At 40.7% G+C, this 15,390-nt stretch overlaps 1 protein-coding gene across 9 annotated transcripts in view; it reads left to right on the forward strand.

Annotated features, from left to right (window-relative positions):
* KCNIP4 (potassium voltage-gated channel interacting protein 4) overlaps window positions 1-15,390 on the forward strand; it is a 434,206-nt gene that overhangs the window by 331,161 nt on the left and 87,655 nt on the right. The window lies entirely within an intron of this gene.

Below are 15,390 nucleotides of genomic sequence, written 5' to 3' on the forward strand. Positions count from 1 at the left end.
ACATTTTTTTACAGTGAACCAGGTGCAGAGAGAATGAAAGCAACATATGAATGCATCCATCAATTGCAGCATCCATTTCCAGCTAATAGAAAAGTTGATAACTGAAAAGATCTCTCTGCATTTGATCATTGCTTCATAGAGCAGGAACTTTTCTGTGTCTTTATTAATAATAATATGCAGGATTTTTGTTTTGGTTTTTTAAAATCACTGACTTCTAAAAGCCATTGCGTCTGCATTCTGTTGTTTTATCATCACAGGGGAGCAGGAGAACTGTAGATTTAGCAATTAATCTGAGTAAATCACTGTTTTAAACCACTTCCAAGTAGTGGTTTTAATATGTATTTCTACTCTGAAAAAAAGTGTGCATGCATGTATATTGGCTTATACTCTGCTCTGGTTTTTTCTCTACAAAGGCACACCATATGTTTAAATGAAATTTCCCATTGCTTTCAGTACCAGGAATCTTTAACTGTGCTGGGAAATTATGAGAACACAAAATAGTGCCTAACAAACTTTCATATTTTCTCACTGTTTATTGCTTAAATCTGGTACTAAAAATAAATGCATGTACAACTCTTAATTCATCTCTGTGCTGTTGGAAACTGAGAGCATTCAGTTTTGTGATCCATTAAATCTCTCTCCCAGGCAATCACAGTTCATTTTATGATAACTTTCACAAGCACAGAGTATGCCACCAGTTTCTAGAGTTATAATTCTCTCTTCTTGTTTCCCTCACTTTGTATCGAATAAAAAAAACCAATAGCAATTTGCATAACCACCTCATAATGTGAAATTAGCAACCTTTCACTTTTTAAGACTTGTTAAATAATTCAGCCTTCAAACTGCAAATAGTGTGAATTTCTAACAGTCGTGAGAGCATGTCTTGTTAAAGATTATGCTTTTTAAGAGCCTTTAATATACTGCATTGTTCAATTCTCTTTAATAATCTGGCAATGCAACAGGAATAGATGCATATTACAAGGTGATAAGTATCCATGGCTTTATTATTAAGTGAATATCCACTTTTATGTGATCATAATGGTGTTAAATTTAGGATTACATCAAAATAGAGGTGATAAACAACATCACAAGCCATCGATTTGAAAGGGGTGCTATAAAGAAAGCTTAACTATGAGAAACAGCATATGTAATCATTTAGTAGTATAAAAGTTTGGCTAGTGCAAACTGGAGAAGTAGCCCTGCTCAACATAGTTGGGCTACTCGGGTTATAATGTGTAGCTTGTGGCCTACACACAGTGTAATTTTATTACATCTAACAATAGATGTAATCCATGTTACATACTCCATAGCAATGACAATAATCTGCTTGAATGTACTCCTGAGGAACAAAGGCTGAAAACTAAGAAAAAAAGTTTTGAACAAAGAAGAGGCATAGATTGGAAGGGAATTTGCCTGCCCAGCATATTCCCCTTTCTATTTCTCCAGTCAATCTGTTTAGCAGAACAAAAAAGTAAATATATGTGCTAAGGTTCAAAATGGGTCCCAAACAACCGACTGTTTCATACATGTACATTGATGATGGTGGTAGTAATAATTATAGTAACATTGGTGGTCACAAGACTAATAACTGCAGCAAGAACAGGTTTTGTGTCATTTACCATCTTGTTCATATTTCTAGGATGTGGAGAAATCCCTATGTCTATGCATACATATTGAGATAAGGGATGTGTTGGCCAGAATCAGATTATTTCATAAGTTAAATGTCAGGTTACAAAAACTGCTGGATGGCCAAGGCTAGATCTTTGGTGTGCTAATGAGTGCTTGCCCAGCATTATTTCCCCTTTGAAGTTGAAAGGGGAGCTGATGTGTCCTTGCTAAGTGCATTTTTTTGCTTTTCTGACCTAAACTGCTGAGTAAATTAACACTACCTTTGCTAAGTTTTTAAAAATGGGGGGGGGGGAGGGGGATCAGTGTAGAGAAAAGAGAGAGTTCTGGATGGAAACTGGGAAGAGTATTGTGGAAGTACACCAAGGGCAAAGAAAGGGAGAATTTGTGGGGTTGTCTGTAGGAAGGGGAGGAATAGATTTTGGAAGCATACACTTACAATGAGCAATAGTTTTAAGTTTATCGCATTGCCCCCAGAGACATGATGGGGGCAGAATGAAAGGGAGCTGGATGGGAATGGAAGGGGGCAAGGGACGCATTTTACTTCACACCAGAACACCGGCAATGGAGGAAGTTCCCATTCTGTTCACAATCCATCCCAGAGGAGGCGATTGTCAGGAATGCTTCCTGACAATCGCCTCCTCTGGGACGGACTGGGAACGGAATGGGAACTTCCAGTGGTGGCGGCAGCATTCCAATGTGTGGTAAAATGTGTCCCTTGCACCCTTCCATTCCCATCCCCCTCCCTTTCATTCTGCCCCCATCACATCCCCGGGGGCAATGTGATAAGCTTATTTGATTTAAGTTCCTCAAAGGTTGTGTGCTTCTGTTTTTACTTTCGTTAGTGTTTTACTTTAGTGTTAGTAGGAGCTTTAGCAAATGTTCTCATAACAGTGGTCTAGCTAGACCAATTAAACCAATGGAGCCAGCACAATACTTTCCCATAAAACATCACAGTACATTCTAATACAAATGTAAGCCACTGGTTCGCTTTTCTAAGTTCTCTTTTTTTCTTTCTCTCTTTCTCTCTCAGTCACACACAGGAGATTATCACATGCACTTTTCAGCCCAATCCAGGCACGGGATGGGATCGGGTTGGAACAAGGGGAAATGGGTTTTATCGCACACAATATTGCTGTTGCGCTACTGCCCGATCATCACCCATCCCCAGCCATGCTTCTCCCGATGATTTTGTTACCACTGAAGCTTTCCATAGCACCAAATTCGGCTGGCAGAGCACAGCTGAGGGATGGGTGATGGTCAGGCAGCAGCACGGCAGCAATTTTGTGTGCCATAAAACCTGTTTCCCCCTGTTCCAGCCCGATCCTGTCCCGTGCCCGGTTTGGGCTAAAAGTGCATGCAATACACTTCACATTCTTCTGTCCCCCCCCCCCCCCCACACACACACATCTGGGCAGGGGACTTTAAAACTCTAGTATGAGCCACAAATTAACACTGTGTCACCAATTGCCAAATAACCAATGATAGAAACCTCCACTGTTATTTTGATAATGCTGTGCTTTATAGCAAATATATAGAAAAAAGCCTGTACTTAATAAAACTGAATAAAGGAAACAAAAGGTGGAGTGAGGGCCTGTTCGCTTGGGTGTGTGTGTGTAAGTATGTGTCTGCAAAAGATTACAAGCATTCTAAACTTGTAGGCATTTTGTTTCATCTTCTTAAAATACTTATATTCCAGAGAGACAGGAGAGGAGTTCCCAGATTAAACTATGTCCTAGAAACCCAAAACATACCTTTTCCTGCTCTTGCTTCCTCATGTATATTGACGGCATACACACTTCTCCAAAGTTTCCGGCACTATACTTCTATGTCTCTTCTTTGATAATAAACTTGCAGACAGTTTAGATAATACAAACTTGAAATAACTGAATTGTGCAGGAGATGGGGAGACAGACAGGTTTGTTAACCTTTCTAATTTCTCCGATATAGTAGAAATATAAATGAATGGGTAAAAATGTTAAGTTTTGTCAATTAACCAGCTTTTTCCTTGCTTCCACTAACAATGGCAATTGGTTTGTTCCTTTTCAGTGGGTTCTTAAACTTTCCAGCACTGTGTTTTGAAATTATTTGGGAGATAGCACTACGATAAAGAAAGCACAGAAGTCCGTGTTTTGCTATAAGCCATTACTACATACAAGAGAGCACCTATGCTTACATTGATGGAGTGTTAGATTTGGATCTCAAAGGCTTGGGTTCTTCAGTTAGCTTGATCCCATGACTTTGAACCAGTTTCCATCACTCAGCTTGAGGTCGCTCATGGAGTTGCTTTGAGCAGAAAATGGGATACCCATGTGTGTAGGAACTTCATGTAGAAATGACATGAAAGAAACGTGATACAAATATTCACCTCTTTAAACAGTTTTAATTTGAAGGGTGTATTGAAGGTCAGGATGCCTTCAATTATTTGTCGTTGTTGTTGATGATGATGATGTTTGTCTTTTAGCAGCCTTTAACATTGCTAGGAACTCATCCTAACCCATGTTACCATAATTTCAGTAATCTTCATTTAAGAATGATGTGTAGCTTTTACTCTGTTATAATTACTAAATTATGTCATCACTTTCCACATCAGTGGACTTCAAGGTGACATAGATATATTTTTTCCTCTTCATAATTTGTCAAGAATAACAATTTAAAAATACAACTATGGTATCATGTGCTCTTTTCTTCAACTGCTCTGTGTAGATGACGTGATACTGCAGTTGCTGTGGTTTGTGTTATATCAGAACCACTTTTCTGCTTCTAGCTTTGCCAGCAACACCCATGCCAAGGATTTGCACATGGAAGATCACTAGGCTGGTAGAAGTCAGTTCTAGAGACATTGTAGAACAAGGAATTGAGGGATTTTGTCTTTTGAACATGGACTAGCTTTAATTCTTCTGAGCACACATATATTTTTTTCTCTGCAAAACACAGACAGGGTAGCAAACTTTAAACCAGTGAAACTCAGGCCTGTTACAGACTGCCAAAATAAAGCTGCTTCGGGTCTCTTTGGAGGTATGCTGTTTAAATGATGCATGCATCCTAAGAATCCGGAAGCTGCACCAACGCTGCACTCCGGTGCTTAGGAATGGAGTGTGGCTTTGGTGCGACCTCCAGACTCTTAGGACCCATGCATCATTTAAATAGCATACCTCCAAAGAGACCCGAAGCAGCTTTATTTTGGCTATCTGTAACAGGCCTTAGTGAAGTTTGTAACATGTTTAGGGAACTCTGAAAGTTCCTTTAAAGCTTATTGAGGTTCCTCAATGAAAATATCAGCAATGTGTTAGTATGTTGTCAGCCACCCTGAGTTCTGTCTCAACACTGGAGCAGCATGGAGGATATTAATGTTTAGTATGTACATAATAAGCAACCAACTTCCCTTTAAAAAAACAAAAACATTTCTACCAGCCTTCAGCTGTGATATGCAGTCCCTGCAGAATAGTTTGAAAAGTGCAGATTTCAACAGTGTTGACTGTAATCATGGACACTGCTTCCCAGCCTAGCTGTTGCAAAGACCAGGAATTGTTTTTTCTCCCAATGCTTTAGAGACCAAAACTAAATTTGTGTCCATTTGGTATAATTGTTTTTTTCTTTTCTGGAAACTTGCTAAGGAACTGATAGCCAATGGATCTGGGACCAGAATCTGTTCAAGGACACATATTCATTTTGCAACCAGGTGAGGAGGTAGGCCAAAATGCCTGATTAGCACTCCTGGAGAATAGTGCAGCTACCCACAACAGACCCCAAAATGTTCTGTAATGAACCAATGTTCTGTGGCAATAGCAATAGCAAGTACATTTCTATACTGCTTATCTGTGCACTTAAGCACTCCTTAAGCAGTTTATAACGTGTAATCTAATTTCCCCCAACAAGCTGGGTACTCATGTTAACAAACTCAGAAGAATGCAAGGCTGGGTCGACCTGTACCCCCTGGCTGGAATTGAACTCACAACCTTGTCATTTGTGAGTGAGTGGCTGCAGTACAGGCATTTAACCACCGCGTACCAGACTAATAAATGTAGAAAAATCCCCTTATGGATAGAAAGTGTAAATAACAACACCATTGATGTAACTGGCAGATTAGGAGTGCTACTGCCCTTCTCTTCTGAGTAAACTCAAGTGATTTCATGACATTAAGACTAGACCCAAAACAGGATAACTGAGAAGGAAGAGGGAGTCCCAGCATGACTCTGTGGTAGGTAGAAATACAAGAACAAATTTAAAAACAACTGTGACAACCTTGCCCCCCACCATCCCATAGAGACTAAACATGACTTCCACAAATACAGAACAATGAATGTTAACTACAATGAAAGTCAAAACTAACAAGAAGGGGAACTGTGGATTGGTGTACATGTGCCATTTACAACTTACCACATCCTGAAGGGTGCCATGGATGGAACCTTAAAGAGAAACATGCAGCATTTTGTTTCAGGTGATCTGTGTTTTGTTACTTGTGCTTTATTACTTGTGCTCTGTGTTGTGAGTTGGGCTTTTGCCACTCAGCAAATGGGTTTTGAAGGCCATGGTAGGATCATGGCCAAATGTTAACAGTTCATCCAGTACCACGAAAAGGTTAATTTGTATCCATGACCTACTTTGGTACTGTTTGCATTAGCTTAGCAGTTTTAGATTAAAAAAAAAAGATGAAGGCTGAGAACAGAGTGGGGGGGGGGGTGAATTTTCCTGAATTACTAACCTGCTTGCATAGTTCTCATAGCTATGGGCAGGTATTTGGGTTCCACATTTGCCCCCTTTGATTTTGTTTGTTTACACTATATATAAAAGCCTTGCTTTCATCAGTCTTGCTTTGGAAGCGGTACACACCTGTCCAGGGGCCCCTTAAAGTGATGCGTAATGGAATTGCCAGTGAGTGATAATCTGGATAGAATTAATTCTTTAGAGGTCTAATTCTACTATTCGCTGTGAGAGAATGCTGAGTCTCATTATTAAAAGGGTCAGAAAGCTTCATGGCAATGTACTGTTTGCAATATCATTTACCACCAATAAAGGTTATGCTATAGCAGTAATATGTGTCAATGTCTGGAATGGGAGGAAAAACTCTTTGGGAGGCCTGGAACAGAATACTCAATAAAAGAATATCTACACTTTGTCATTACAGGAGTTTGATACCTCTTTAACTGCCCTGGTTTCATCTTTTGGAAACCTGGGGTTTGTAGTTTCATGAGCTATTTGAAATTATCTGGTAGAGGTCTAGTTCATGGAGGTGGGCTAGAGTTTAAGGAGATTATCAGATGGGGAGGAATGACAGAAGGACAGGAGAGATGCATGATGCTCCCGTCTTTGCACAAAAATTATCAGACGACATCATGATTATCCCGTCAATTAAAGGAATTGTCCCGTCATTTACCTCAATTTCTTAATAACAGGATAATCCGTTAATACTGAAGTGATGGGACAATTCTTATTAATTGACAGGATAATCATGGTATAAGTGCCATATGTCTGATAAACTTCATAGGATCATGCAATAAGGACAGGAGAATGGTACTTTGTTCCTGTCCTCCTCCTGTCATTACCCTCCTCCATCAGATAATCTCCTAAAGCAGAATTCTAAGCACCTCACCAAATTACAGATCCTAGGATTCCATGGGATGGAGCCATGGGAGTTGATACTTGTTCATACCTGTTTAATGGTGTCAGGTTGATATAAGCATGTAGCCTAGTTATGCTTTATTATGGCAAACCTCTGTCTTGACTGTATCAGACAAGAGATTATAGCTAACCCAACTGAATCGTCCTCCCTGCAAAAAATATTTACCACACACTGAAGATGAGCATCCTTGGTATAAGACTAGTCCCCAGAGCAGACAGGAGGAAGGAGTGACCTGAGGACACTTTGGCCACAAGTGGATTGTATCCGTGGTGACTGCACAGCCTTCTCCAAAAACAGGCCCCAACCTGCCAACACTCCCAGGAGGCAGATTAACCCACTCCTTTTGCTCTGGTCTAAAAGATAGGAGTGTGCCCTCAGCATTAGAGACATGTGTCTTATAAATGGTGTTCCAACTTCAATAGGCTGGTAATGAAGGGTAATAAAAATATATATGGGTATAAGAATGGCATAGGATGAACCAAATCACAATGATTATAATACTTATACTAGAAATTATGCAAGGATGTGTGGATCACAGCAAAACAATGCAACTGCAAAAGAAACTAAGCATTAAGAAGATGTTTTGTTATTTGTTATTTTTTATTTGTATTTTTATCACAAAGAATTCAATGCACCACGTTTCGTTTTAAACTAATAATACTTTTGGCCCATGTGTTTCAGGCCTAGGTTACGGTCTTTCTCTGTGACATTTACTTTTCTGTGTAGCGGCAGTAATTTTGAACGATCAATATTCAATCATGTGAGCAAGAAACTGGACTCTGGAGTAGTCCAGGGCCAGAGCATGCTTACAACTCTAGTGAGAACTACATTTTAATTAAATGATAGGAAATTATTTTAACTATTGTATCTGAAACAGAATGCTGTGATCAAGGGAGGAGCCTTTTCTGGCCTCTCAGTGGAGAGATGAGCAGCTTAAAAATAAACGGTGCTCTTGGCAGCCATTATGAGAGGTGGGGACGAGGCTCAGCCTAACTGAGGTTTGCCCACCCATCCCTCTCAGTTTTCTGAAACACTGGCCCACCATCCCACCTCAACAGCAGTGTGAGATTAATTTCTGGTTGCTTCGGGGCCAGGTAGAAATTTTCTCTTCTTTCCAAGGGTTTGTTTTTTGTTTGTTTGTTTTGTTTTGTTTTGTTGCCTACACCACACTGTCAGTTGTGGACTTTGGCAACTGGCCTAGGGTGTGTTCATAAATAGGTTTCCTGCATAGGTGGGGGGAGATAGAGGTCCAGGTGAACACCTCGACACTCTCCTAAAGGGTGAAAGTATGGCGGGTTATAAACCGCCGCTTTGAGTCCGTACTAGAGCCAGGGGCGTCTAGAAGAGACGCCCCTTTTTTAAAATGGGACGTCCTGCGGACGTCCCAAGTGGCAGTTTATAACCCGCCTAAATCTCTGGAACTGACTTATAGGTCTTGTGACTAAACAGGAAGGAAAAGAGACTTGCTTGGGGGCTGGCCTGAGATTTAAACCCTCACTTAAGTCTTGTGAGTTAAGTAGGGGAGTCTTGGATTGGCCTTCCGGATGTGGGCCAGCCAGGGAGCAACCCACTTCTGGATTGTCCTTGGGTTTCAGGTCTTTTTGTCCAGGGGAAACTGGGGAATTGGTCTGGGAGCAGCCCATCCACCAGCTGTTCCCACACAAGGCTCCCCCCCCACCGGCTTTTGCAGATCTCGAAGAAATAAGGTTAAATAAGTTGAGTTAAATAAAGTTGCCCATTTTATAACCCAGTTCTCTGTGTCTGGTCTTGTTATTCACTGGGTTGGTCAGCAAAGATACACTCTTCTATTCTATTCTGTTTTTATACCTGTTCTGGCTCTGATAAGTTACTGTAAAGAAGAATGAAAAGGAGAATATTAATGAAGAAATGCATTTGTTTTATGACAGGATCAATCACACTTACATTTTTTTTACGGGGAAATTCACATCTGTGAATAGATTCAAAATTGATTTACCATTTCTGATTTGAAGTTCCCACTTGCCATCGTTCCAGATCAAAATTTCCTGGATGGTGGCTGCACAATCTGAATTGATCCAATAGCACATTCACACTATTGGAGATGTGGATTGTTGCAGTTCTTTAGAAAAGAACTGCTAAAAGATCTAGTGCCAAATGCACCCGTTTAAATGGGCTTTTCAGTGCCTCCTGCTGCAAACTACACCGAGGCAACTCGGTACCAGTGTGAACAACCCTGAAATAACCCAGTTTCCACACCGGGTTATTTTGTAGTGTGAATGACCACAAAGTTGGATTTATATCATACTTCTGTTGACATTCCATTGATAGAAGTCATTTCTATTTTAGAGTAGTTAGTATGTAAAGAACAGTGAGTAAACATGTTTCATGTGCCTTATATGCCTGAATACACAGAAGTTCAGGCAGGTTAATAATTAGTTAACCAGTAGATATCACTGTGGGGTAGGGTGGTGGCAGAACTACACAATGTTTCACCAAATGGTTGTCATTTGTGCATGTTTGGTACTATTGTGCCGTTTTTGTTGGGAAGCTGGATTCGTGAGGAGAAAATGTATATTTGTGTCACTAATTGTGAAATCTGATTCAAGATTGCAATCCTTGTGGGTTTGAAAAGCTCAAGTGTTCTATAATTCCTTGAAAAGTAATACTTGTTAATGAAAAGAAAGTGGAGGAGGACTGTATCATGCTAGTTTGTATCAGTTCTTTGTTTTCAGGGACAAAGCTAAGTTAGTGATAATGCATTTGTACTTTTCCATGAAGAGTTTTTTTAGCAGCATGAGATATTCTGCTTTAAGTCACAGTACAAGAACAGCAGATAAAATTATCAGCTTATACCCTTTGGCTGAAATCAACTGCATTATCTAAGCAAAAAGGGATTTTTATTTTTTTATCATTATTATTGCAGACTGAATCTTCGTTCGTGAAGCAAAGCCAGAGAGAGATTATTGCAGAAGGGGGTCTGAAATTATGATCTCATACCAAGTCCATAGACAACGGAGGAGGTGGTTAAAACTCTTTTAGGATGCTATGTATTCAAACCACAGTAGCATTTCTATCATGCTACTCTGGTTAATCTACTCAGCGTTTTAGTCTGAACTTTAAAGGAATTAATCAAAGTGCTGAATCTGTTTTGGGAATAATGTTCAGTAGCTTGGATAGCTCCTTTAAGTTGAGACTAAAACTGGAGTGAAGTGGAGTGGAGTGAATGCCAAGAGTTATCACTGTTAAAATAAAAAGAAGCCTTTGTAATTCTCCTTCATATATTTCCAATGTGACAAGGCAAAAGCATGTTTAAAGAGAGTGAGATGGCATACATTTAGCCCCGTCCATCACATGGGTCATCTTCTATGCATTACCATGGAAGTCAGGGGCACTGAAGCATTCACAAATAGATCTCTACAATGTTGGGACATTTTTTGTCCTTTGTATTCTGTGCCTTTTGTTTTAAATGTTTTATGCTTTTTGATAAGCTCATTTTGTCATGGCTTTTGGCTAGTACAATAAATATTAACTAGAACTTGTTCTATTGAGGCTTCATGATCAAAATGCCAGTATTTTTGGAAGCCTCCCCATTATGAGTGACATATTCACGCATGTTTCCTGCAGTAGAGAAACAGTATTCTAAGGCCTGTCAGATCTCAGATACACTCTTCTGTGGGATCCTCAGAGCAAGGCATTGTGCATGAGCTGGTAGAGGAAATTGCTTGTGACTCCATAGCACAGGCAGTCCCAATGTTCTCAGTGTCTCTCTCTGCAAAGGAATTTATTAAAGCAGTGCACCCTGAGATATCTGATGTGGGGGACCATGTGTCCATTGGCTACACTACTTTCATGGAAAGTTACCAGGGCTTGGATGCCAATGGCTGAGGTTCAGAACTGGTCCCTGGAGCAGTACTTAGAAGAAAAATGAAGGAAGAATGGAGGAAGCAGTGGAGGCAGGAGGCTGAGGGTCAGAGCTAGAGAAACAGTGGCAGGAACAAAGGGTGTGACTAGATTGCAAAGCCCTCTCTTTGCATGAACATTCACATGTATTCTCCGCTTTTAGATGCTGGGCCATCATGTGCTATCCCTGGTCCAGTTAGAATGGAGGCTTCCCTGCTTCTGGCATTCATACCATATGTGTGTCAGAATCACTGTGCAGGGCAAGATGCAACTCTACAACCCCTTACAGCAATCTTTCCTCCCTTCTATGAGTAATACCTGAAGGGGGCAACGGAAAATAAAGTGTTAGAACAGTTTTTGCTCAGACTTTTTCATGCCTTTGTAGTTGTGTATGCACAAGGAAAAGTTTTAAAGGGGAAGCATACAGCTGCACAAGCTGAGGTGGTATGGGCCAGAAACATTTTTATCATTTCATCCACTCCTTCACATTTTGGTCCATGAGATGAAGTACAGGAGGCCTTCTAGAGAGGCTAGAATGGCCCCTCCTTGCTGTCCTTCTGTCAAAAGCTGCTGCTGCTGCTGCTGCTGCTGATGATGATGATGATGATGCAGTTTTAGAACTGAGGTTTCGAAGGAAAGGGCTTTTAAGTAGTGCCATATTGTTCTTTTTACTTTTGAAAACTGCTTTTTATCTTATAAAGTTTATTTTTAAATTGTTTAATATTGTTAATAGTTTAAATGTTCATGCTTCATGTGTTGTATACTACACTGCAATCATTTTAATTGGCAAGTTGGCTTGAGTCCCTTTTGGGTGTTAATTTTTATAGAAGGAATCTGTTATAGGAACGCAGGGAGCAAGGAACTGCTTGAAAAGTACCAAAAAAGAACAACATTAGAATAGATGATGCATCTGGTATGCGAAAAATATTTTAAGTAAGTTTGCTAATTAGACAGAGAGCACTTTTTCTCTGGTGTATTTTTTTGTACAGAATACAGAACAGCAGAGTGGATTTGCCAGAACAGACCTAGTCAGTTTTTTACAGCCATGGATTTGATGCTTTAATTGCATATTTGTGTAGATCTATTGTCACCCAGAAGCAACAGGAGAGGGTGGCCAAATAATACTGTAAAGAGGTTATTCTTTTTTGGTCCGCAAAATTAGTGTAGATATTCAGAAAGAAAATTCCCTTCTTCATCTAAGACAGGAAAAATGCTGGAAGCAGATTCTTCTGCAATAGGTGTGAGTACCAAATACTGTATCAGAATGAACAGCAAAAGGGGAGTGTGTTGCTCTCCAGTTGTAATACTGCAATTTCTATTAGCACCACCTAACATAATTAGTGATGATGGACACTGTAGTTCAGCAACCACAGTTTTCATATTGGTGCAGAAAGAGATACAGGGACATATATGTTGTTGCCTCATTCTAAGCAGAGGTGTGGACTGGACCGTGCAATCAAGGTTTTCTATCTTATTTGTTTGTTTGTTTGTTTATTTCATCTTCAGTTGTTGCTCCCCAGAAGTTGGAGTTACAAGTGACCATGTGAGCTTTCATCAGAAGTGCTTCTAAATTGTGCTTCTCTGTTTCTATGTGACACACAAACTGTTTGTCATCATTCTGTTAAATGCAGCAAAGTACAGTGGGCCCTCCTTATCTGAGGATTTGCCATCCACAGAATCCAGCATCCATGGCTGGGAAGCTCCCAGTTGTTCCCAATGGCGGTGCGCACAATTGGGTTGGCTGGGAGTCCCACACTGAGAGCACGGCGCTTACACTGCATCCCTCTTCTGGCTGGCGCTCTGGTCCACCAGTGCCCAGAGAAGCCTCTCTCAGAGAGACAGGCACCTATCTGGCTGGTCCAGCACTGCCTGCTGGTCCTGGTGGCTTCTTCCTCCCACAGGCTCCTCCCACAGGTGCGACTAAGGCAGTACAATGGTCCGCAGTGGTGGTGTGGATACGTGCAGAATGGATCTCCCACAGATACTGAGGGCCGATATTGATACATTTTTTTTTTGTCTCCTTGCTTATGGCACAAATCAGCATTTTCAAATTTATGCTGTAAACATTTAAAATGGCACCATGAAGGGTAAAGTGTATCATAGAAATTCAGTTTGCAAATAATGCCATTGGACATTTTTAATTAAGATGCCTCATACAACCCCAACCCTATGGCTAAATTTTCTTAACTGAAAGATAAAGGCCATTGTCACATCCAATTGCACAGTAACAATGGATATCAATATTTATTGAATTATGTTTGTTGGTACTATCCAGTCTTTTGTTAATGAATGAAGGTGGAATCGCTTATTTCTGGCTTGCCTTTTCATTTAAGATCCTTCCATGTCTAGCACTGGGAAGCAGTAGTCCTACTGAAAGCTGTGGGGGTTGTTTGATTTATTCTACTTTTATTTTCCAAATCTAAATACTTTGGTTCTTGTTTCACCTGGGCACACAGTCTGAGATGAAAGATAGAATTTATCTAAAGCAAAACTAGTCTCTTAAATAGGATGATATCATATTCCATCTCAGCTGGCATGTGCACATTTTGGCCCCATTCTCACTGGCACTTTGGCACTGGAAGAACTGGGAGGCTTCAGTTTCTACCTCCCCGAATCCGTCCAGAAGCAAGTGCTGACTACCAACCAGGGGTATTTTAACCCAAATGCCCTCTTGGAGAAATTGAAGGCGTCTGGCTGTCAATCAAATTTCAGTTCCACGATCATCATAGGTGACATTTCCAGCACTCATTGGGGCATCAGAACTGTGCTTCCCCCCTCCTTTTTTTTTAAAGAACCAGGTGCCAGAATGTGCACATTTTGTCAAATTTAAAAACCTCCTCTCTCTCTCTCTCTGTGTGTGTGTGTGTGTGTGTGTGTGTGTGTGCGTGTGTGTTGTGGGCATTTGGGTCAGTGCAGGTTATGATCTGCCCTTAGCCCCATTTTCAACCCCAAAATGCAAGCTAATGCCATCTCTGCATCCTGTATCCCCCCTCCTTGCCACCCTAGAATGCCTCATACACATGCAATAATAATAATAATAATAATAATAATAATAATAATAATAATAATAATAAATTCCTCACTTCGGAATGCCAGAAAAGGATGCGATGCCATACATTCTTTGCTTTTCTCTAGCTACCTGAATTCCTTAGAGACAGTAGCAAAAGCATTCTGTGTATCAATTTGCCAATTTGCCAAATTGGAAAGAGAAACTAGGACCTGTTACAGACTGCCAAAATAAAGCTGCTTCGGGTCTCTTTGGAGGTATGCTATTTAAATGGTGCATGGGTCCTAAGAGTCTGGAGGTCACGCCAAAGTCACACTCCATTCCTAAGCATAGGAGTGCAGCTTTTAGACTCTTAGGATGCATGCATCATTTAAACAGCATACCTCCAAAGAGACCCGAAGCAGCTTTATTTTGGCAGTCTGTAACAGGCCATTGTAACATTCTCATTGCAGAATTCATTCGCCAAGGAGAAAAAGTCTTGCAAAGTGCCCTTTGCAGCATTTCCCCTTTGCTTTCCCTAGGCTACCCCTGAATTCCTTAGAGACAGTAGCAAAAAGCATTCTGTGTGTATCAATTTGCCAATTTGCCAAATTGGAAAGAGAAACATTGTAACATTCGCACTGTAGCATTCATTGGCAAAGGAAAAAAAGCCTCTTGCAAAGTGCTCCTTTCAGCATTTCCCCTTTGCTGGAAGCGAGGAAATGAAAGGGAAAGTGAACAAGCATCTAGCCACGTTCTATCTAATATATATCTACCTGAAGCAAAAAACATGCACATTTTTTGCCAAAAATAATTTAAAAAATAAAAATCAAAAGGGAAAATTCCCTGCTGGAGAGCAGAGGCTTGGCTTGCTCTGGCCCTCTGACCTGCCCTGAGTTGACCCCGTCAGTCACCCCAATTCCCCCTTTTTGCCTCCTGTCATTGGCCTCCTGTCAGATTCCCCTTTTTTGCATCTTTCCTCTGGTTCTTTCCTCCTCCTTCGCCCCGATCAGGGGAGGGAATGCCCTGCCCACTGCCCTCCCTCTGACCTAAATCCCTCCCCTGAATTTGACCCAATCATGATCGGGGCAAGTTCATATTCAGCAGAACCTGGGTTTTTTCAAAAGAGATGGCTTTTGCCCCAATTGCAAACGATCTGCGCTAAGGGGCATTTAACATGAAATACTTGTGCATGCGTCTGATTTGCTTGTGGGAGATTCAGGGCCAATATGAACTTCACGTGAAAGAATCGATTTCTGATCCGGCATAAAGTGTA

The sequence above is a fragment of the Sceloporus occidentalis genome, unplaced genomic scaffold (assembly GCF_023333645.1).
Source record: "Sceloporus occidentalis isolate IW3139 unplaced genomic scaffold, rSceOcc1.0.p SCAF_5, whole genome shotgun sequence".
In the NCBI taxonomy this organism is placed as follows: Eukaryota; Metazoa; Chordata; class Lepidosauria; order Squamata; family Phrynosomatidae; genus Sceloporus; species Sceloporus occidentalis.